Genomic DNA, 23,111 nt, shown 5'->3' with positions numbered 1-23,111 from the left:
TTTTGTGGATTACAGATACAGCTAGCAACAATCTCAGACTCTCAATGTGCTACTTAAATCACAGAATCACAGAATGTCAGGGATTGGAAGGGACCTCGAAAGGTCATCCAGTCCAATCCTCCTGGCGGAGCAGGAACACACAGATGAGGTTACACAGGAAGGTGTCCAGGTGGGTTTGAATGTCTGCAGAGTAGAAGACTTCACAAACCCCCTGGGCAGCCTGGGCCAGGCTCTGGCACCCTTACTGAGAAGAAGTTTCTTCTCAAATTTAAGTGGAACCTTTTGTGTTCCAGTTTGTACCCATTAGCCCTTGTCCTACCACTGGTTGTCACCAAGAAGAGCCTGGCTTCATCCTCGTGACACTCACTCTTTGTATATCTGTAAACATTAATGAGGTCACCTCTCAGTCTCCTCTTCTCCAAGCTCCAGAGTCCCAGCTCCCTCAGCCTTTCCTCACACAGGAGATGCTCCACTCCCTTCAGCATCTTTGTTGCCCTGCGCTGGACCCTCTCCAGCAGTTCCCTGTCCTTCTGGAACTGAGGGGCCACAACTGGACACAATATTCCAGATGTGGTCTCACCAGGGCAGAGCAGAGGGGAAGGAGAACCTCTCTCGACCTACTAACCACCTCTCTTCTAATATACCCCAGGATGCCATTGGCCTTCTTGGCCACACGGGCACAGTGCTGGCTCATGGTCATCCTGCTGTCCTCCAGGACCCCCAGGTCCCTTTCCCCTACACTGCTCTCTAATAGGTCATTCCCCAACTTATACTGGAACCTGGGGTTGTTCCTACCCAAATGTATTATTAACTCTCACAACACCCTTGTGGAGAACGTAAGTATCATCAAACTATTTTACAGGTGAGGCTGCTGCCATCCTAGAAGGCAAGCAGGCCTGCCTCAAACAGTGCGCCAGGCTGTTTGATAGGGTAATACGGGGGCAGCACACACAGGACGTCTGCTCGCTGTGGTGGCTCTGCTGCCCTTTGCTTCTGCACTGCCCACAGATGTTTGCCTAGGATGCTCTGCAAAGCGGCATGCTCAGCACTCGGCTGAGGATCAAGAAGGGGCTAAGGAGTTCTACAAGATTATCTTTGCCTGCCCCAGGTGCGCTCTTATTCTTTGGCCACTAACCAGCACCTGGACTGCAAAGGTTTGTGCTGTGAAGTACCAGCTGTTCTTCCAGGAAGGGAGAAGAACGGTGAGTCGCCTCCCTCGTGTTAAGAAAGCACAACCAGCCTGCACCTCAGTCATCCACTTGAGCATTATATCACCAGCGTAGGCATTCTGCCTGCTGTTGCACAGACTAACAGGATCTGCCTAGGAGCAGAAAAGATTCTGTGTATTAATTGCATGGCTAAGCTAAACAACACAAATGGAAAACAGTTCACCATTTACATTCCCCCTACAGTATTTTGTATAGCATAACCATACATAGGTTTTTGGAAGATTGCAGCATGGGAAAGGCATTTCTCTTGTGAGGATTATGGTTTCTTCCCAGGGAATCCTAAAATACTCTACATTCACGGGCATGGTACTGCAAGTGCTGGGCATGAAGAACTCCCTGCAGCTCCAGTGGGAGTTCTGCTTGAGAGGCTTTGAAGCTTTTAACAATATTAGACTGTAAAAGCCCCCTGAGGAGTTTGTGAACGTGCCAGCTAATATGGAGCACAGCAAACCACTCCTCTTACAAAATGTGCCACAGGATCTTTTATCCACACAGAGAAGACAGATTATTTGAGAATGAGCCAAACTACACACATGCACAACCACTGCCACACACTCAACCGCAGCAATTCCACTGCCACACAGCATAAGCTCTGTCCCACAAATAGGTGTCATTATGCTCTTTGTCAGACACAATATGACAGGGATGTGAAATTTGGGGTGCTACTAAGTGCCGCTGCTTTTAAAATAAGAAATTCAAGAGTAATCCTTACATTTAAGTAGGGTAAAACTTTTTAAGTCCAAAACTTTGTCCTAAATCTGAAGCAAGCTTGCACAGCTGTGAAGTGAGTGAGACCAGTTCCAAACTTCAGGGTGGCTACAAAATATTTTTTCAAGTTTAAATGTAGGTGACTTATTCTGAACACCAAAAGATTCAATTGCTTTAAGATCTACAATGCTGCATATAATTGTAACTTTAGTTACTCTCTCTGCTGTCAAGCACAGTATGACACTGCATGGAAAAAGACAGTGTCGTGTGGAAAACAGGATGCTGTTATGTAATTTTGATTTATTAAGAATATATTATAATCCTATTTGTTAGGCAATTAAAGGTTGTATAAACACAGAAGTACAGGACAGATTAACTGAACCTGCATAAGCAACTTCCATTATGACATTTTCTAGCTTATACGGCATGGTTTTGTAAACCAAATAACTTTCTTTAAATTTTATTTATGTGCATATGAAATGTAATATAGAAAAAAAAAAGTATGCAATAGTTAAATTTGCTGAGGACAGAAGAATATTTTATCTTTTAATTATGGAAGTATTTTTAAATTTGCTATACAGGAAATTAAATTTGGAATGCTAGGAAATATTTTTAGTTTTATTACTAATTCTATTGTTGAGATTGCTATTAGTACTTTCTGAGTTTTCCTCTTCTTCATCTACAAAACAAACAGATGACAAATAAGAGAAAAAACATCGAACACAAACCTTCAAGAAGACTCCCTGCCATTGTTTTGCTTGGGAGCTCTGTAAAAGTTGGGGAGAAGAAGATGAAGAGAGTAACTTTCTCTTGAGTTGCTCGGTGCAGTTTCTCAACACTCGCAGCTGCTGTGTTGCACTTGAGCACCGAGGGGATGTTACACCCATTGCCATTCCCAGCTAGAGGAGCACACAGCCTGGCACACCTGGCCTGTCCAACAAGAGCCAATCCCATACATTACAGCCCCTCACAATGCTGTCCATAATCAGTGATGTGCTTGCTGATGATCACAAATTCAAATAGAGGACATAGATAAATGATTATTTTTTTTTTCCCCATCAAGAGCAAGCATCTTTGTGCAAGAGCTTCTTACTAACAGGCAACTGGCAGGAAAGCCACAAGGTCATCTGTAATAGAAAAATAATGGAATAATTTGAAAGGAGAAGCCGAAACACTTGCTTGTAAAAGTTATGGCCAATCGTCAACTTGCTATGTTTGAGATAAGGTACCTATTTTGATGGCTTAGATTCTCCAAATTGCACAAGAGCACCTAAAACTGGAAAAAGCATCATTTCCAGTGGGAAGCTCACCCAGAGAACTGGCTGCCCTTGCCTGGGCTCAGCCGTTTTGTTTATCAGGGCAATATTTTGATAACTATGTTCTACACTGAAAGAATCTGCCAGAATTTACAATCTACACTTTAATTTCTGAAGTTAATACTCATTTCAATGCAATCATTGACTAACAGTAGAGAACCTGCCTTCACTGCTATAATGCGCTGCCATGCTGGGATGCATAAAGGAAAAACTGTTTTTCAGGGACACAGTGACAGATACTTTGAAAAATCACATATATTTCAAACTGATACAGGTTTGGGCTTTTGAGTAGTGATCCGATAACTGTCCATTTAGTTCAACTCGCATCATCCTTATAACTCCTTAACTACTAGAGAGCAAGCCAATGAATCAAAGTATAATTCTGTCTTTGCTGACTATTGTCTAAATAGTTTGTATTTATTTCTATTATAGTACACAGTCTGGCTCATGGCATTAGTATTTTGTCAGATTAAACTGCAAATAACTTTGTATGGGCATGGAGTTCTTAGCACTTTGCCCTCATTTGGTCCACATGAGGATCAAAACCCACTGCAAATTGTTATACTTATATATAACTGACGTTACAATCTGCATGAAATACAATACATAAAACTGCCTAAAAAAGCTAAAGCGAAATAGCTTTCTAAATATATGATCAAAACTAATTGAAGAATTACCTATTTGTTGAAAAAGCAATGTTAAAAATAGTTCTTAGCTTCCCCTGGCAAGACACCAAAGAAGTGAAGTTATAATTTAGAGAAGATTATTTTTTAGAAAACAGAAGAGAAGGGAAAAGTTCAGGTATAAGACGGATTTGACCACTGAGACTTGATGCTACAATGCATAGATTCATTTGTTCCATGATAAAGAAGGAAGCTGGTTATGTGTTTTTCTAAAATAATTGGGTACAAGAATGTATTCCATGCAGCCAATGAGAGTTTTTCCATCAACTTAGACAGGAAAGATTTCACCAGTTGTGTCTGCGACTGAGTATGTAGCCTATGAAATGCCTGTCCTTTCCAGGCAAAAATATTTGAAGTATTTCATTCATGGTATGCCAGTTAGTCACATATCCACCAGAGATGTAGGAAGCACATACATTATTTACATTTTTAGCATTTAAATTGTGTAAGTACTGTTACTGTCAAACTTTGACTGCACAATGAAATGTAGAAATACAAATAACACACCTTCTGTTCTCCCTGATGACAAACTGCAAGGAAATCTACACTAAAAATAGACTACATTATTAAAATATTTGACTTGGTATTCAAATACTTTATGATGACTGCTGAACCACACTAAGCTTCTGTGGTTTTTATCAACTGGCCTTTCTAGTGGTATTATATAATATTCCTTCAATGTGGGAATAAGCATACAAAGTGTAGTATCATGACAGTTCATTTGCCTGTACTTCTGCTATAGTATAAAGACTGGCCTTTCCAGGTTGTTATTCTTTAACACAGTTTAAAATTCTCACTGGCTTAGTAACATACATAGAAAATGTACTTACAAATACCCATGTAAGGAGAGGAAAACTAGCCATTGGACAAATGAAAGCTGTGTAATGTTGAGCACGTTGCAACTGACCCCCATGTTCTATGCAACAGGGTGCTCCTATCCATCAGAATCAAAACATTTTTACATGGACACTCCTTTGTGGTGAACTGGTGATAATGATGAAGTCTCTTGTTAAAGGTTAAGTTCTGCAATCTGCTTACATTATTCCAAAGAATACAGGAAAATTCTGATTATGTTCTTCTTGAGGAAGAACCAAAAATTCACTCAAGTGAATGCATATACACTATTTTATGTATTTCTACCTCTATATAATATGTAGTTGTTATCAATGTACTTGAGGCTACAGCATACACAGACTCCTCCTTTGATCCACAGATATTGCATCTGTCACTTCTTGTGTATGGTTGTCTATAACTATTCCACGGTGTGCTAAAGTGGTTTGGTCACAGGACTGATAGACCATCTGGCTAGAGTTTCTTCATCAATTATTTTCTCTATATTCCAGGTTTCTTCTAAACTTAGACTACTTTTTGGTTGCTTCATCTACTTTGATTACAACCCAGTAGTATCGCAGTCATGATTCTGCTATTAGCTATGGTCTGAGAACAGCAACAAGAGGCAAGGTGACAGAAATGCATGGGAGGTCAGGTCCCCACTGGAAGCCTCCTCAGGGGTCCTGCACCCCAGAGCCCAAACCCTTTGCTGCTTTCTGCAGCCTCTACCAGGTATTTCTGTGCTCTAGTTCCTGACATGTGATTTGGACACCAAACATGCTGCATTATCTTCTTTTGCAAGCTGAAGAATGCCACATGTGAAAGGTCTGGATTCACCTGTCCTTTCGTAACATGATTATACAGGACTTGAGCTAATACTTTTGTGAAGGACTATTTCTGATCAAATATACAAGGGGCACAAAGGTAATAAACCTTCTCTTCCACGTGAAAACATTTAAAGAAATGTAGAATTTAATTTGTGCAACATCATATGGCATAATTTTCTGATGCTACTTAAGTGAAAACCAGACAGCAGTACATATTATGAAGTTAGTTAAGAACTTTAAACAATATACTTATTTTAGAGTAAGAGGGTTTTGTTGCTGGGAGCCATCTCTTATTACTGCTAAATTCTCCTTTGTTGTTCACAAATAAATTACATCTAAACACATAATTAATACCAACACAACTCAGGTCATCTGCGTTTTTCCTTCAACATACTGTAAGTTTCCATCTAGAATGTGGCACAAAGAAAAATGAAAGCTTTGTGCAGTATAATAAACATTTCCATAGAAGTCTATATAGTATTTCTGTTTTACATCATGTTCCATTTATCAGCCTGAATTAGGCTTTTGAAAGAGAGGGAAATGCAGCTTTGCAGTTCAGTACCTTTTCCAGTCTTTTCTTGCAATAACAAAATTGCTTAATGTCATTTCAAGTTCATCCTGTTCCATACACACATGTACGCAGAGCTATGGGTAATTCACTTATACAGTTCAACATCTCCTTTGTCACAGATGGTAAATGCGTAGATTTTCCCCTCAGGAAAAGAAACTCTTTTATAAAATAATTGTATATTCTGCTCTTTTTTTTTCCTTCACTGATGCTCCTTTATTGTTATTATACCCTGTCAGGCTGGTAATTAGCATTCAGGCTCCATCTGACACAAATGCAGCTCTCAATCCTCCTTAAAAATCCCTTAGGACACGCATGATAAGTAAAATAATGTGATCCACTAAAGGGGGGAAAGTACTAAAAAAAATTTAAAAAGAAAGAAAGAAAAAGAATGAATAAGAAACATGAGACGGTGAATAACCACGGACGGCTTTTGTCATGCAGTCAATGCAGAGCTCTTGTTCAGTGAACTGCACGGGGCTAATCCTACTGTGTGGCATCGGCGTTCAGAATGCTACAGCTGTCTTCCTGCAGTTCTCCTTTGCTTTTCCTACACAAAGATCTATAAATTCTTCCCAATCTCACCTTTCTCCCAAACTTCTGAGGCACCTGGTGTACCTAGGTTTCTCTCTTTCACTCACAGTGATTGCCCCTCCTCCTTTTTCAGGTCTCTCCAGTGAATAAACATTTCTTCTTTTAGATCAATCATTATTTCTTGACCACTGTCAGATGTGATACTTATGGTATCATATTCTGAACTATTTTAACTAGATTATATCCCTCTTGGCAAGACAATAATGTTACCTTAGAGCTACGTGTACATACCAGAATTCTTCCATATCTAGTGACTGCTGCCACTGGAAATAAGAAGAAACTGAATTTTTCTTGCAGTCCACACAAGATCCTACTTTTCAGCAACTTCTCCTTCAAATGATGGGTGTGATCACAGGTTAGGTCTACCCCAGAAATCATGTAAGACCAGTACCATCACATAGTTAGTTTTTTGCTGAAACTCCCTCACGCACGGCTGTGCTTTCATGCAAGGCAGGCAGATGTGCTGAGGCCAGACTGGTGCAGCACAGACACTGCAGCACCAACCCAACTTATCACAGACCATGAGCCAGCGTTCTCTGCCTTTGAATACACACAGTAAGAGGAAAGACAGAGCAGCAACTCTTACTGAAACTAGTGGTTTAATATCATCTCAGCATCCTGAAGTTGATATGGGAAAGACAACAAGAAGAGGCTTGCACCTCGGTACCAAATCAGTACGGCCGATTGCCGGGACAGAGACCTCAGAAGTCCAATGGCTCTCAGCAGTCATGCAACAAGGCAGAGAGTCAGCAATCTCTAACCCTTAGTGGCTTTACATAAAATCAAAATACTAGAATTCTTAATTTTGTGATGTCAAAAAAGCGTGTCTCCTAATATGAGCACAAGAAACTTGTGCTTTGATATCAAGCCAGCAATTCAATGACTATGAACACTCGGATCCATCTATTGGCATAAGACTAACACGCCAAAGATGTTCAGCCAGTAGCATCACACTATGTTATGGTGTAGACATTAAGTCAATGAGTACAGAAGACTGTCAGAACACACAGAAAGGCAGGTAAGGCTGGAGTGCTGTGCCACAGAGCTCACAGCCACACTGCTGCACCTCCACCCACTGTGCTAAAGCTCAAGAGTTACTGAGCACACACAAAGCTCAGCATCAAACACAGTATGAGGGTCTCAGACATGACACCTTCATACAAAAGCTACTGAATTGTTAACAGAGAGATGTGCCTTAAAATAAGAATACCACATTTATGCTAATATTAATTAATGCTCCAGCCTGGCACTATATGCTTAGACATCAATCTTGGGTCCTACAAAATCTCACTCTTCTCACAGAAAGTGTCTAAGGAAGAGATCTATTCACACCACTGACACAAAGGTGTTGAGTACAAAGTTCCTGGAGATCTATATTTGTGCTTTAGATCTCCACAGCTGAGGTAACACTGCAAGCATGAGCACAGCATCATCACTCATGCTGTATTTCACTGCACAGACATGCTGTCCAAGGCTTCCAGCCATATATTTGTCCACAGGTAGGAGAAAAGCAGTTGATATAAACCATTGCTAATGAAATGTAACTTCTAATTGTAAAATGCAGTCTTAGAATGATTCAAGTATTTAAGAAGTTTTGGATGAGAGGAGATCTCTCATTCAGAGTGAATTCCTAGGAGAGTGAGATAAGCGTGGGGATGAATACACCAGGCAATGCTGAGCAGACACAGCGTAACCTGCACTATTTTCAGAAGCTGAATAGATTTAAAATAACCTGAGATCTCATATGTTTAATGGAGTTCTGCATGTTATCTCTTACTAACTGACTGGGATACTGTGTGAAACTCTATACCTGTAACATTCAAATATCTAACACAACCAGCATCTGACACAAACAGCAGCATACTGAGAAATCAAACAATACAGTCAGCTAAAAATGCTGCCTTAGTCCGATATAAAAAAAAGTGGAAGAATAAGGTTCAAACCCTTTCTGATTCTGCGTGTCACAGACCTAGAAGCTTTTAGGATTATTTTGAGAATTTGGAGTACTTTCTCCTCTCATACTAATAACTTCATCTTTTACTAGGTAAACCAATGAGGAGGATTAGGGATTCTGTTAGTCTGAGATTTATGGCTACAATGGATTTAAACACATGAAAACCATCTGCCACAGCACCCAAAAAGGAACTATTACATACCTAAATCAGAAAAAAAAAAAAAGCATTAGTGGTGGATTTTCTGCTTTTTGCAATAGAAGCAAAACTCTGCTTCCTCCTGACCTCCAACTTACTTCAGTCTCTCTACAATGTTTATTATGAAGTTACTAAGATGACCTTCAGAACACATTTGTGCAGTATCTGCTCACACGTTTATGCTTTTGATGCAGCAGAATTCCCTTTCGTTGGGATCTTGAAAGTCCAGAGATCCAAAAGGGGAAACCTGCCGGAAGGACTGAGAGGGACGAATGTTCAGTCTCCACATTGCTACTCAGCCCAGAGGCCATATGGGTCTCGGTTGCCTCTGCGTAATTGCAGGTGCCAATATATCACAATGTCAGCAGTATCTCAAAGACTTTTAATCTCAGTGCTTCCTCCACCTCATGGACAGGAACCATTTTCACAGATGTAGACTGTAGAAATAGTAAGATATACACACATCTAAGTATGGGCATGTTAAGTTGTGCTGTGGAATTGGCTTGACAGTACAGCACAAATCTTTTCTGTAAATGGCACTGGTTGTCTAGCAGTCTTCAAACGACCTCTGGAGAAGCACGTAGAGGACACTACAATGATGATCCTGTCCCCTCCAAAGGCACAACATTTTATGGAGAAAACCTCCTGAGATGTCCTCTCTTTCAGCTCTTGTGTGGAAAGTTGGGCTCTGAACTAGAAGTAGTCTTGGTATACCAAAATGTCTAGTTCGTAGCTATTTTAAATCTTACTTTCTCTTTCTGAATTTCTTTGAGAAACAAATTACATATTTAACATCTACCTATCTTTCCATTTTAATGTTCAGCAAGATGAATGGATAGAGAGATCATACCACTACAAGTAAGAAGCCATATTGCACATTTCCCATATTTGATCACGCTTCTTTTGTTATGTATTTGAAAAAGTAGTTCTAGATATTATCACATTTCTCTGGACAATGCACTGACCTACGTAAAACAACCTACCAGAGAACAATCTTCTTTCATGAAACACCAGTTTTTCTGATGCCTTCAAGGCAAAAAATGTAAGCATCCCAGTTCTCCAAGTAGCAAAAGAAAATTATCTTCATAGATTTACTGAGGGAATAAATACAACTTTGCTAATCGCTGACTTCCATTCATTTTAATGGCAATATGTTGCTTCTCCACCAATTAATAAAACAAACCTACCCCATATCAGGGAAAAATGCTGACCATAATAGGAAAAGTGAACCAATACATCGTCCAAGCATGTACACACATTAAGTGACAGCATAATTAATCCTCAGTATATAATCAATGAGGAACAGTAAGGTCTTATGAAAAATTGAAGACACCAGAATGAGACTGAATTTTCTCAGCTAAAATGTGGAGTCACTAGTCAATGAATCCTCCCTCAGGAGACTGTAACAAACACAAAGAACCAGCTCAAGGACAGTCAGAGTTGTAAACTGAGAGCTATAAAAAATAATAATATAATGATTGTGCCAGCATGTTTATAATTTACAGGTTGGAGTCACAGGTGAGAAATAGGGGTTAGCAGTCTGTTATAATCTGAACCTGAGTCACTAAAGCACTGCAGAACCACTAAATCACCACTTTTCCCATTGCATGTAGTTTAAAAACATATAATAAAACTATCAGACAAAGCCACTTTCTTTCAGGGTTAGAAGCTGGAGCTGTGGATATCAATCTGTTCAAAGATAGAGCACTACTAGGGAGTCCAGCAAAGGGAAGCTCTTAATTTTTGTTATAGTCTTTTCTTCTTTGCATTAGGCAATTGCCATGAAAATACAAAAAGCACAGGGGTCTTTTTGTCATAATTGAGGCAGGAAAGAAAATAGGAGTTCCATTTCACATAAATTTTGGTGTTCTCAAATTTAATTCCATTTTTATAATCTAATTCAAGGTAACAAAAAATGTTTGAGCATGCATTTAAATAGACTGAAACTGGAGCCTTTAATCCTATGCAGTGCTGAGTAACTGAGTTTCAGATTCCCATCTCCCAGTGGGTGTTGAGGTCAGTGCTTACCACACAGCAAATTGGCGTCTCACTGCTCTCTGTTCTTAGTAAATAGGGGAGGCTGCTCTGCTGGGACTGAGCCGCTGTTCCAAAAGGGTTTGTATCAAGGTTTTGAGCTGTTCCTTGGAGGTCAGTCCTCCTTAGAGAACAGTGAACTAAATAGAGCAACTCTTCATGCACTTGCTAACAACAGGACAGAGACCAGTACGCCACTTTAACTTTTCTTCCATTATTAATTTTCCAAAGTTCCCACTGCTTCCCATGAACAGAGCAGTTGCTGTTGCCATCAGTCTTGTTACATCCTTTGCAATGGACAGTACTGGAACATAGCATGTAAAGATGGGGCTATATCGATTTGGATTCTTGCTTAATAATAAAATATAGCTACAAACACTAAAAAAACTTATAAACAACCCTCAAGATACTGCCTGTTTATCTGGCACAATCACTAGTTGAGCTGCAACTCCCCTTACGACTGATACACTGCATTACTCAGGCATCATGATCTGAATTTAACCTGAACTTTTAAATACCAATTGGCATTTGATATTCTTCACCCATGAAAAATCTGGACATGTTTTCTGATTAATTTGCTTTTCTGCATGCTGTATCTGTAAATTCCAATGAATTTCTATGTGCATTTTTCATTGTTAAATACTCCCATCGAGAATAGTTGCAGCATTAATGATAACTAAAAATTACTACTAGAAAAAATGATTCTGCAAACTAAAGCAGATTGGTAATGCAGTGCAACCAGTAACTAGGAAGAGTGCAGCCAACCTTTTACACTGAATGAGCCAAGCGGCACAGTTTTGTTTCTGCATTTAGAGCCCTTTCTTTGAAACAAACATAGCAAACACACTGGCAGTCCTGTGATGGACAGAAAACCCACCATGCAAGCTCACAAGCTGTGTCTTTGTGGGGGCTTGACAGTAATTTGACTTTCTGTGGTACTAAGTAAACAAAACTGAAATAGTAGTCCTCTGTTCTTACAGTGTTCCGTAAAAATGTTTCTCTTAGGCTCAGCTACCCACCAGTCAGTGAAAGCTCAAGACAGTGTTAAACACTGATTCTGATCTGTCATAGGTTCCTGGATATTGTGAGAGAGAGAGAGAGAGAGGAATTTGGTACAGTGAGGAGAGATGTATCTGCAGACAAGGCTTAACACTGACTTACCCAGCCATCTTTAATAAAACACCATTTAACACAGGGACTTCTTCCTAGTACCAAAGGGCTTTTAGCATCTTGGAATACTTAGTATTGGCAGAAATGTATAATTATTTGATAAATAACTTCAGACCTTCCCAAGACAAAGGTTAACTCTCCATAGCTTCAGCCTAGTGAATTGAAGGTTGAAAATGAGAGCTTTAGGATAACAAGAAAGTTCACATCTGCTGAACAGATATAATGCTTCCCTTATTCCAGAGTAAATAAATTAAGAAAAGATAATTTTCTAGTGTTAGGATTCAATGTGAAGTCATCAGCAATCCAGCATCTTAGGAGAACCCACACATAGAGCAGGAGACAAACAGTGAGCCAGAAGGAAAGGCTCCCAGTCCACTTAGGCTCTGGGGTCATCTCACAGCATGCTGTAATCAAGTGAAAATGCTCTGCTGGAAAGCGTGTGATGCATTTAAACCTACTTCTGTGGTTTACATTTCACTGTAAACTGGGTTTAAGGTGGCTAACCTAGGAGCAGAGTAGCACAGAGTTCAGCAGACACTGAAAGCCCACACTAGAAGCACCTGCTGCTTTGAGATTCCTGCCAGCAAGACAGCATAAAGCTTCTGCAACCACAGTTGCAAAAGTGCAAAAAGCCTCATAAGTACTTCAGGAAGGAAAGTAGAAGCCAAATACAAATCTGTAAGAGAGGCACTTTCTTGAGCCGCCTGCTTTTATCACAAGGGAATTTAGCATTTCTGTAGACCACGGCTATTATAGGGTCACCTCAGGTAGAAAGGTCCAAGCCCTCTCAGCTTTCCCTGGCAGAAACAACACTTTCAGCTTCCTTAGGAACCAGAAACACAGTGAGTGTGGAACATCAGGCTGTCACGTGGACTCCATGATATATGACAGGTAACAAATTACCTGGTACATTATCCAGAAGCTTCCATATCCAAACAGATTGACTGTACGCCAATCAATACAGGCAAATCTGGGTCTCATCAAAGCATGGAGAAAAGAATAAGCACACACACAACTTTAATTATGCTTTATGCTACAACGGACACACTGTTTAGGAGAAAAACTGCACAATATATGGTTATATGAGGCTTTTGCTCTACTTTGTCAAAAGATGGATGTGAAGCACTTCTTTCACTTGATACATTATTGAGCATACATAAATGCTTGGGGTTGCCCTGACCCATGTGCAGGACCTTGTTGAACTTTATGCCCAAGCCTGTCAAGGTCCCTCTGGACCGCAGCCGTTCCCTCTGGCCTGTCCCCGCACCACAGAGCTTGGTGTCGTGGGGGAACTTGCTGAGGGTGCACTCAGCCCACAAGCATGTTAAACAGACTTGGGTCAAACTCGGGAAATTTACAGCACCTAAGGGATCTGCTGTATCTTGAATAGATTGGTTTATTTTCTCCAGGAGAAAAATTGATATTTGACCTGTATGTATATTTGTATATGACTTTCATTCTGCCAATATTTGTATCTTTTGCCTTAAGAAGGGACTGCCAAGTACCTTCTGCAGAAAAACTTCCACTAGGTGAGCCCTGGCAAACTAATAATGGAAAGTTATAATGTGGGACAAACAGGAAATACACTTTCAAGCTTGTCTGACTTTGGTTCAATAATCTCCTTAGTGAATTTACTAAATTTACATGTTGGGTTTTTTTTTTCCTAATCTCATTATAGGTTCTTGAAAACAGGAAATTGTCTCCTTCTAGCAGACTGATCTGCTTGTATATAGCACGATGGTTCTCTGTGGCTGCAGTTGTAGGAATAAGCATGAAATTTGCACACAACACACAGCTTTCAAACAAAGGAGTCATGATGTGCACATACCTTAGGCGCTCAGTGTGAGCTAGACAGGATCAAAATGTAACTGCTGTTCCAATGAGTGGGACATAGGGACATACAGCGAGTCCCGGCCAGGGCTGTGCCATTGCAGATTGCCTCTGAAAAATGACACAGCCTTCAGGATTGTTCCACATCGCATCACGTTATCCCTGCGCTTGTCTGTAGCTCTTTTGTGGTAAATTAGTGTTGACACTGTCAGGACTAATTTGCCCTATTACCTCTCTGCTACTTGAGAGGCCCTCAATGAAAAATCCTTTTTTGGAAACTCCTGCAGAAGGCTTTACAGTCCTGCTTATACTGAAACCACGCTTACATACGAGCTCCAAGCCAGAGAAGACACACGAGCAAATAGGAAAGTATATGGATAAGAGACATGGAAATATTGAGAAAAAAGGATAGGAATGTGCTAATGCAATTGACTACACAGCTATTCCAGGTTTCTTCTAGAAATATGGAGAAGGAAATGGCCTTCTTCTATATACATATTACTTTTTAACACATGAATTTGGTTTTTAATGAAATAACAAAAAAACCTGTTCTTCCTTAATCTAAAATCAGTTTGGGGGGCAAATTTTCAGCAAATGGTTAAGAATTTTCCAATACTTTATTAAAAAAGAAAGATCTATAAAGAAAAACTACATAACATCCATAATAATTTCATCCTTTTCATTGAAAAACTTCGTTTGTAAATGAATCTGAAACGACTCAACAAATTCAACTTGTGTTCACTAATAATTTAATCTTGAATGTATTTTTAAGAAAATAACTTCTTTACCAAGCCAACCCCCTTTCTGTCTAAAGTTGAGAAGAGATCTCTTAGCTCCTTTCATGGAATAAATTATATTTCTTTCCTTGAACAATTTTGGGTTTTCATACAGATCCAAAATCTTTAGCCCACACAGTACTCCCCTGCCAAATGGGCTTGGGGAAAAAAGAGCTTTTTACAAATTAATAAATTTCCTGTTTCAAACATTTTGCATAAATTTTCTGTTTCTTAATCTATTTTTATTTAGTCCCATAATTGCCATTTTGGTTCAAAATAAGTCTGAAAGATTATATTAATGCAGAACACTACTTTAGAATTTTTGTCCGCTGCCGGTATGTCTACATAGACTGTCCATGCTCTTGTATCCAAGACCTGCTCTTCTTATCTGAGGATATCTTGCCTTTTGCACTGAGTCTTAGCTATAAAGCCTAAACAGGGAAGAACAGAATAGAATTTAGAAACACACGTAAACAAGTGATCTGCAAGACACCAGCTGCAATTTCTCTTTGTGCTGCAAACATCCAGTGCCTTACTCTTGTGTCCATTCAGCAGGAGAAAAGCAGCTCCTTGCACCGTCTGTCCTTCCTGCAACTTGGCTATAAGCTGGCCCAGAGTTTACAAAGAAAATGGTAACGATGAATGGTTCAGAACGCAGAGCTTGAGGCTGTGCCTTTCCAAGCTGCCTGCAAGACTTGGCCACCTCCAGACAGGTTTGAAATGTCACTCTTTTTGCCGTATCATGTTGCTTTGCAATTCCCAAAACCTGCCCACTCTGACAGCTCAGGCTACCTGCACCCTTGGCCACTTGGGAATGTTGCAGTCCTCGAAGGCCAGATTACATACATTCATACATACTGACTAGCTATGGTTTCTCTTGCTTCAGAGAAGGGGTACCATGCATATCAAAGAGCATAATTTGGCTTTGTGGACTGAGAAGCTCTTAATAATTAAATTGACACACAGACACAGGTCTGAATACTCAGTACCATATGATGGAAGCAGAAGGAGAACATCACTGACTTTATACCTACATATCTACTCACTTCACAGTGTGCTTTCTGTATAGACATAGTTTTCTTGCAACTCAAAAGGAAGAAATGTCAATTAAATAAACTTTTGATTCCACTTTTGTTGTTTGCGTACTTATGAGAATAAGAAACAAACAGAATGGACAGTGTGGTAACTTCTAAAACAGACATTACTTGTGATGGGGAGCAGTTAATTGGCACCACAGAATGTGTCTGAAATACTGATTAAGTTTGTGTGGATAGGGAAGCAAGTCCCAACATACTTTCATCTGTTCTTAAATATAAATGAAAAAACAATACTTTTACTATAAGGTCACAGTGGGAACAAAGAGGATCAGCCAAAGCATACGCAGCTGGTGATTTATATTCAGAACCCACAGGCAGCAAGAAAAGACACACTGATAGCATCATCTTACAATCAGCTTTTGGATCATGTTGTGCATCTGAGAATGCCGGCAGACTCTGTGGCTGTTTCTTTCCCTGCATTCTGCAAACAAGTCTTATTCAACAATCAAACACCAGCCTTTTCTATCACTCAGTGCAAGCAGCCATTTATAATACTATTTTATGTAGTTGTTAAAAAGTCTGCAGGCACATAATTATCACATTTGTGGGTGTCTTTCAAATATCAGTTAAAAAACAAAATAAAAAGGTAAAGCCTGCAAGGAAAGAAGATGCATATGGCCATCAGTGTTCTCCAGGAATCAGCCACCGACCTGTAACCACTCTTAAGCACATGGAGAGATAATTGAGAGTTTAGCTGTTTGTTCAGAACTTGGGGAGGGGGAAGGGCACAAAATTGCAACACTTAATGACAAGACTGAAGAATACTTTCATATAGTGCAGAGATGAAGTTAATTTGCTGGGTAACTCTGGGAGCACTGGGGAGACTCAGAAGGCTTCACCAACAAGATTTCAGGAAGGTTGTTAGTTGCCTCTCCATCTGCTTCACAAGGAGCTCTTGGCAAGCTTAACTCTATTTCCAGTTGCTAGAGAGACACTTTCAGCCTCAGGATGAAAATAACACTGGTCTTTCCTTTCAATAGATAGCACTGTAACTTAATTCTTAAATAAATTTCACTGTTCAGGTTGTAGTTTGGAAGCTGAATTCACAAGTTCGCTCACAAAACACACTAGCAGTTTATGAGACAAACATTGAAATTCAAAAGTGAAAAAAGTTCAGAACTAACCACAAAATATGGTATAGTTTTTGTTTGGGTGTTTTTTAATTTAAGCAGTCAAAGGCAAACAATTCACAACAAATAATTAATCTGACATGTTCTTTTTGCTCAGAGAATATCCTTAAGTAGTTTGTTACAACCTCAGATATATTCCCTTTATAAGCAGCTTCACTAAAATTTGAGCCACATTCTGCCACATTCTGAACTTTCTTGGCATGTTCAATACTCCAGAGTTAGCAAGCTGCATAGTAGAATAGAAATGAAGGAGAGCAATTCTGGCATGCACATCTTCAAGTCTAAATTTAATATTAAGCTTCTGTGACTGTACCCTCATAAAACTTTGAAGTGTCTTCTTTTCCCTGCTCTCCCCTGAGGAACTCACTAGCAGAACAGAACCATGTGAACGATCATGAAAAGGAGGAGCATGAGAAAAGCAAATTAACTCAATGTAGTTCTCTGAACTAAAAAGAAGCATTTGGCAAACTCTGGATTTAGGGTATGACACTGCAGATTTACAGAATGCTAAAGAGCAGAAATTCAGTTATTCTCAAATGTGCTGAGTAGAATATCTAGATGCTCATCAACCAAGAAGCTGAAGTAAAGATAATCTTGCTTGTTCAGCCATTGTTCAGATTTGCAATTTATAGGAGTGAAGTGGCAGAACGCCTAATACTGCATCCCCTTATTAGTGGTCCATCTTTGTCTTAAATGAATTAGGTTGAGAATTCCTTGGTCAGCAGTGCCGACCCTCCCTGCGCCCCGCTCCTGAGTTAGATGGACTTGGCACCACAGCTCAGCCCCACTGCAGAAATGAAGGAGTTGGAGAGGAGAAAGACTTCAGCTGGTTACAGACAGACAAAACGCAGCCTGCTTCCTGAGAAATGCTGCTCCCAAGTGCCTTAGATGCTGGCTGCACCTGCTGTTCAGTACTTCTGCCAGGCGTGACTCGGTGCGTTCCAGAATTAGGAGTGCACATAATTACTCCCTTTTTGGGCCTCTCTTTGTAGGCATTACAATGTAGTCTTTCAGTGCAGATTCATTTCAAAGAAAAGAGCAAACAATCACATCATATATCTATACAGCAGCCTCTAAAGAGCTCTACAGAATACAGTGCAGATTGCTTTCCTTGGATGGAAAAAGCTACATTACAAACACAAACTAAACTTAATTTCGTGACACCTAAATTTGCCTCAGGTCTACAATATGCGCAATGGTAGTCTTAGATAACAGAAGCATAGGCCACAAGTAATTAAAATAATATTGATTTTACTCTGTTTCACAGTGGTGATGTAAGTAATATTAGCATTCTTACACTGCACTGGAAAGTGCGAAGTGGATGTGTGAATATGATACTTTCATTTTCCATAAGGTACCATCAGAAACTGCAACAAAAAGATTTCAAATCGGTCTGGTGAAAGGGATTTTTTTTAGAGACTTTGACTGATATATTTGGAAATAATTTAACCCAATAAATATACAGAAATAATTCTCTGCTGAGACACTGAAGAAACGCTGGGCTGCCTCGGTGCACTCAGGATAGGAATATGTACAAGGAACACTCAACCTGCTTACGAGTTGTGATGTAAGGAAAAAAAGATATGCATAGAATTCCTCACTCCCTCATTGTACCATAAAGTGCAGGTGATTGTGTCCGTCCCTCATTCTATGCCTGCACTGTCCTCTGCCCTTAGCCGCCAGCCACCTTGGGCCACAAAGCCCACCACCCACCCGATCAATTCCCCAGGATATTGCTGGAGGAAAGAACTATATCTGGTGGCTCTTCAGTTGCTGCAGCATTCTTCAGATCTGCCAGAGGCATGACGAATTTGCAAGTCAACGTGTTTTAAGATGGATTATCCTTTTCAGAAAATGTCTGTGGGGATGGTTTGGGGAAAAAAAAAAAATAAAAATCCTTTAAAAATCTTGTTCCTGCTTTGCTTTTCAAACTAAACATGAGAAGAAATATTCAGAGATGATTCCTAATGGGGGGAAAGGATTATTTAAGTTCACGTCACATTTATAAGAATAGTTAAATAGTCATTTATTTTGTTATTCCACATATACATACATATATATGTACACACATATGCACACACACATTCCAAAGACCATAGATATAAGCCTATAATATCTACTTGTCCACGCTCAGAATGACAAGGTTAGGAGAATTTTTCAAAGTTCTGCATCACTGCAATCCCCACATATTTCATAAAGATAATTAACCACTGAAGAAAGCTCCCAGCAATTTAACAGATACAAGTGAAAATGTGATGCCTTGGAGGCATATCAAATATTGGAGGTTAGCTTAACTACTGAATTATCCACTACCCTTCTCTTCCAGCTCTGCCTTAGGGACACTACAAAAGATGTTTCAAGAATGAGATGGAAGGACCTAAAGGAAAAGCCATGTTAAAATCTTCTAAGGAGTGGCCTAGATCTTAACCTTATCTAAATTAGCTTGGACTTGCATAAGATGGGAAAAGGTTGATGTGGAGGAAAAAAATGATGATAATGATCAAGTGCCTTGACTTGCAGCCAGGCAATAAATCACTTTTATTGGACATGCCATGAATGACAACAGAGAGGCTTAGCACTGAGATTGAGTCACTGCAGACATTGTGCCTTCTGAGTTACCTGGAGAAAAAAACCCACCAAAACTCCTTGTATAGGCACTGTCTTCTTAATTTGCAGAAATGTAAAGAAGCATCTTTCTCAGCTTTCAATGACAAAACAAAATATAAGCCCCAAACCTTCTGGATAGCCATATAGTCAGCAAATCATCTCTCCGGTTAAAAAATTCTTCACTTGCTTAAGATAACACACTACGTTGCCCAGGGCTGACCTTTAGGATTTAGAAAAAAACTCCTATCGACATCTATTGATTCTCCTTACAAACCCAGAGAAGTTCATGGCCTGTCTGAAGGAAAGGAGTTAGCTCAGTGCAGGGCTGCTCCAGTTCTCCTGCGTGCAATGGAGAGGAGTCCCACCTGCACACAGGGCAGGGGCAGCTTGTTCTCTCCTGCTCCTGCTGAGCAACTGACCTGGGCACTGATGTGCCCCACACACAGGGAGGAGGTGCTAAAGGCAGGAGGGGTAGCAAATGTGGGCATCCCGCCACAGCGGTACTGCTGCAGGGTACACGGTAGGAAGCTGCAGAGTGAGCCTGAGGACAGTCCTTGCTCAGCCATACCCAAATCCATCATCCCTCATGGCAACCAGCGAATGTATCTGAGGACCTTTGTTCTGCAGGTTCTTTTTCCTGTTCTTTTCTTAACAAAGGAAAAGCCTAACTTAAAAAGAAAAAAGAAAGAGCAATTCATTTCAGTGACCTTGGTCACACAAGCCAGCACTCTTAAACACAGATTTTAAGTCTAATCATAAACTTTCCAGAAGTAATCTCCTGCTGCTGCCCTCTCCAGTTTTCCCTACTCTCTTGCTGCCACAGGAGAGGAGCCAGCAGCCAGAATGAGATCACTGTACTGCTGCCAACTTTAAAAAGCACCAAACAAAAAACATTTCAAATAAAGCCCAGCTCTATGCACACAACTTCAGCAGAGCTGTGTATGCATTCTGAAGGCTCTTAAAATATCTATTATATGCTTTACAAATGTTAACTGCTTAGTTGTTACACTTCATGGGAGGTAAAAGCCTAAAGGATTCAGAGATTAATTCACTTGATATTTTAGTTTTTGAGCTTTTTGGGAAGGATGGGGAGGATAAAGACTTACAGCTTACAAAAATATGAACAACATATCAGTGACACTCAGTCTACTAAATCACCTACAAGGGCTCCCACACAGGTGTGCAATGTATTTGTGAGCTGCTAAAGAAAAGGCTTATGACCTCTAAGATGGGAGTGTTTAGAAATAAACATCTTCTCAGAGGTTTCTGATAATGCAAGCAGAGTTTGCTTAAGCAGGGATACTAAAAGGTAGTTTTCTGCACCTTCTTTTTTTATCGGTTGTAATGTTTTCATTATCAGGCGTACAAACCAAGTTGTACTTGTAAAAAATTCTCAGTGCATCTCAGAGTCGTGTAATAGTCTAAAAAGAGTTTCTGCCTTATAAGATGGCATGACCAGCTTTTCTCAGGAGTTCAGGTCTTTCTCTCTTCCTCAGTACAGTCGGTATGTTTGAACCTTTGCCTCACCTCATTAATTAGTTCAGTTCTCCAGACACACTGAAAACTCCATCCTCTGCCCAGGTAGCCAGCCTCCAAGAAAACAAAGGACAAGTTCAAGCCCTTCTTTCAGGTTCTTTCTTAAAGGTCTGTCAATCTTCTCCTTATGAGGCGAATCCTGCAGTCTTGAGGGACCTCATGCCTACCCTTTTCTGTCAACGTGCTAAACATCTCATCTGTCTTTCAACTATTCCCCTTTCATTTAACTCTGTTCCCCTCATGCTCCTGCCTATACTCCAATATCTCTAAATTATTCTCCACATAATCCGCAGTTGCCCTTCCTGTGCTTGGATTCTCTTGGTCTCTCAACTGCCAGAGCATGTTCTCACGGGTGTTATGACCCAAGTCCTGTGCCCGAGGTTTCCAGCCTCATTTCTCTATGGAGATCCAACACCCAACTGTCCTCACTTCAAGAGCTTACTCCACTCCTTGCCAAGAGATTCATGTTTATTTTGTCCCTCTGCTCTGCACCTCTGTCCCTGGCAGGGTCTCACCTACGGCAGGAACGTGCAGCTGCTGTCACCTGCAAATGTCCTGAAAGGACGAGCACAATCTTGCCCCTTCTCCCCACACACAAACCCTGCTGTGTGAACCACAGCGTGCCAACCTCTCTCCTCATTGTTTGATTTTCTACACCTTGTCATCCAAAGAGCATGCAACATCTATAAGAAACTACCGCTCCAGAAAAACTTCTGAGAAGATGATTCAAAGGTAATGTCCTTTGCTCACATTGCCCAAACTCCAGAAAGCTTTCAGACCTCTGTTATTGCGTGCTGCTTTCAACAAAAAGGTGGAAGTCTAAATCTGCTTTCCCCCATCTGCAAAATGATTATTAGTGGTATTTCTTTTTAATCCATCTTGTCCCATTGTACTTTACCAGCTGTTCACTACAATTCCACTTTTTTCCCCCTCAGACATCTAATTTTTTTGTTAGTTCGCAAGGAAGAAGAAAAATTCCAAGTCAAAACCAAAGTGCACAGAGAGGACATGTCTGACCGCAGCTACACATTCCCATCAAATCCTGACTACCTGGAGCTGTTCAGGTTTTTAGATCTTAATTTCACAATTATTATCACCCTCTGCTATATGCATATTTTCTATGTTTGCACTAGGAAAAAGGTATTACCAATGGAATAAGGGATTTGTAGGAGATTGTTGTACAGTCCTATTAATAATATAAAATCAGTCTAAACCACAAAGTAATTTTGTTGACTCATGGGACATTAAACATGCCTTATTTAATGCCTTTATATTTTTTTTATTTCTGAGTTCTCCTTCAAACCATTTTTATTGTCCGATTTAGAATAATTCAACATAAGAGATGAGTTTTCCAGCTAAGAAGCCATTACCAATTCAAATATCAAATTGACTTTGCTTCCAAAAGGCAAGGAAGTGAACTTTGCTTGTTAAACTTTCTTTAAGTTAGAAATATTTTATAACTTAGAAAGAATAGCTTTGTCTTTAATGCATGAAATTTTTTTACTATTGTAAAACTTAGATGTTTTACTTGCCATGCATTTCAGGTTCAGGTCATGGAATACATAAATACTAGATTTTCTGATTACAAATACGTGACAAGTGCATGTCTATGCCTTATCTGCAATACATTGACCACACAAAATCTTCAGACACATGTGAAAGTTGTATTTTTTACTCACACTGACTGCATACAACACTCACATCAACTGTAAAAGATTATACGCTGAGGTGGTTTGTTATTTTCTCATAAAAATAGGGGGCTGGTGGAGTATGTTAAATGCTAAAACTTGGTTTTTTATAGGAAAATTTAAACCAGCTTTGGCAGAGAGCATTTTCTTGATCTAAAATAGAATTGCAGACAGAAAGACAACGAGATTGAAAACTCACCGTGAAATGAAAGAGTCCAATCCTGTAGTAATTAAGTCTTTTAATCATAAGCCTTGCCTGTCCCTCTACCCAGTTTAGTCCACCAAGCACCAGGCTCATTTCAGTACAACACTGAAGGGCTGATCAGGTAGGTCTTCA

The sequence above is a fragment of the Nesoenas mayeri genome (assembly GCF_963082525.1).
Source record: "Nesoenas mayeri genome assembly, chromosome: 14".
NCBI lineage: Eukaryota > Metazoa > Chordata > Aves > Columbiformes > Columbidae > Nesoenas > Nesoenas mayeri.
Note: the sequence above shows the minus strand (reverse complement) of the source record.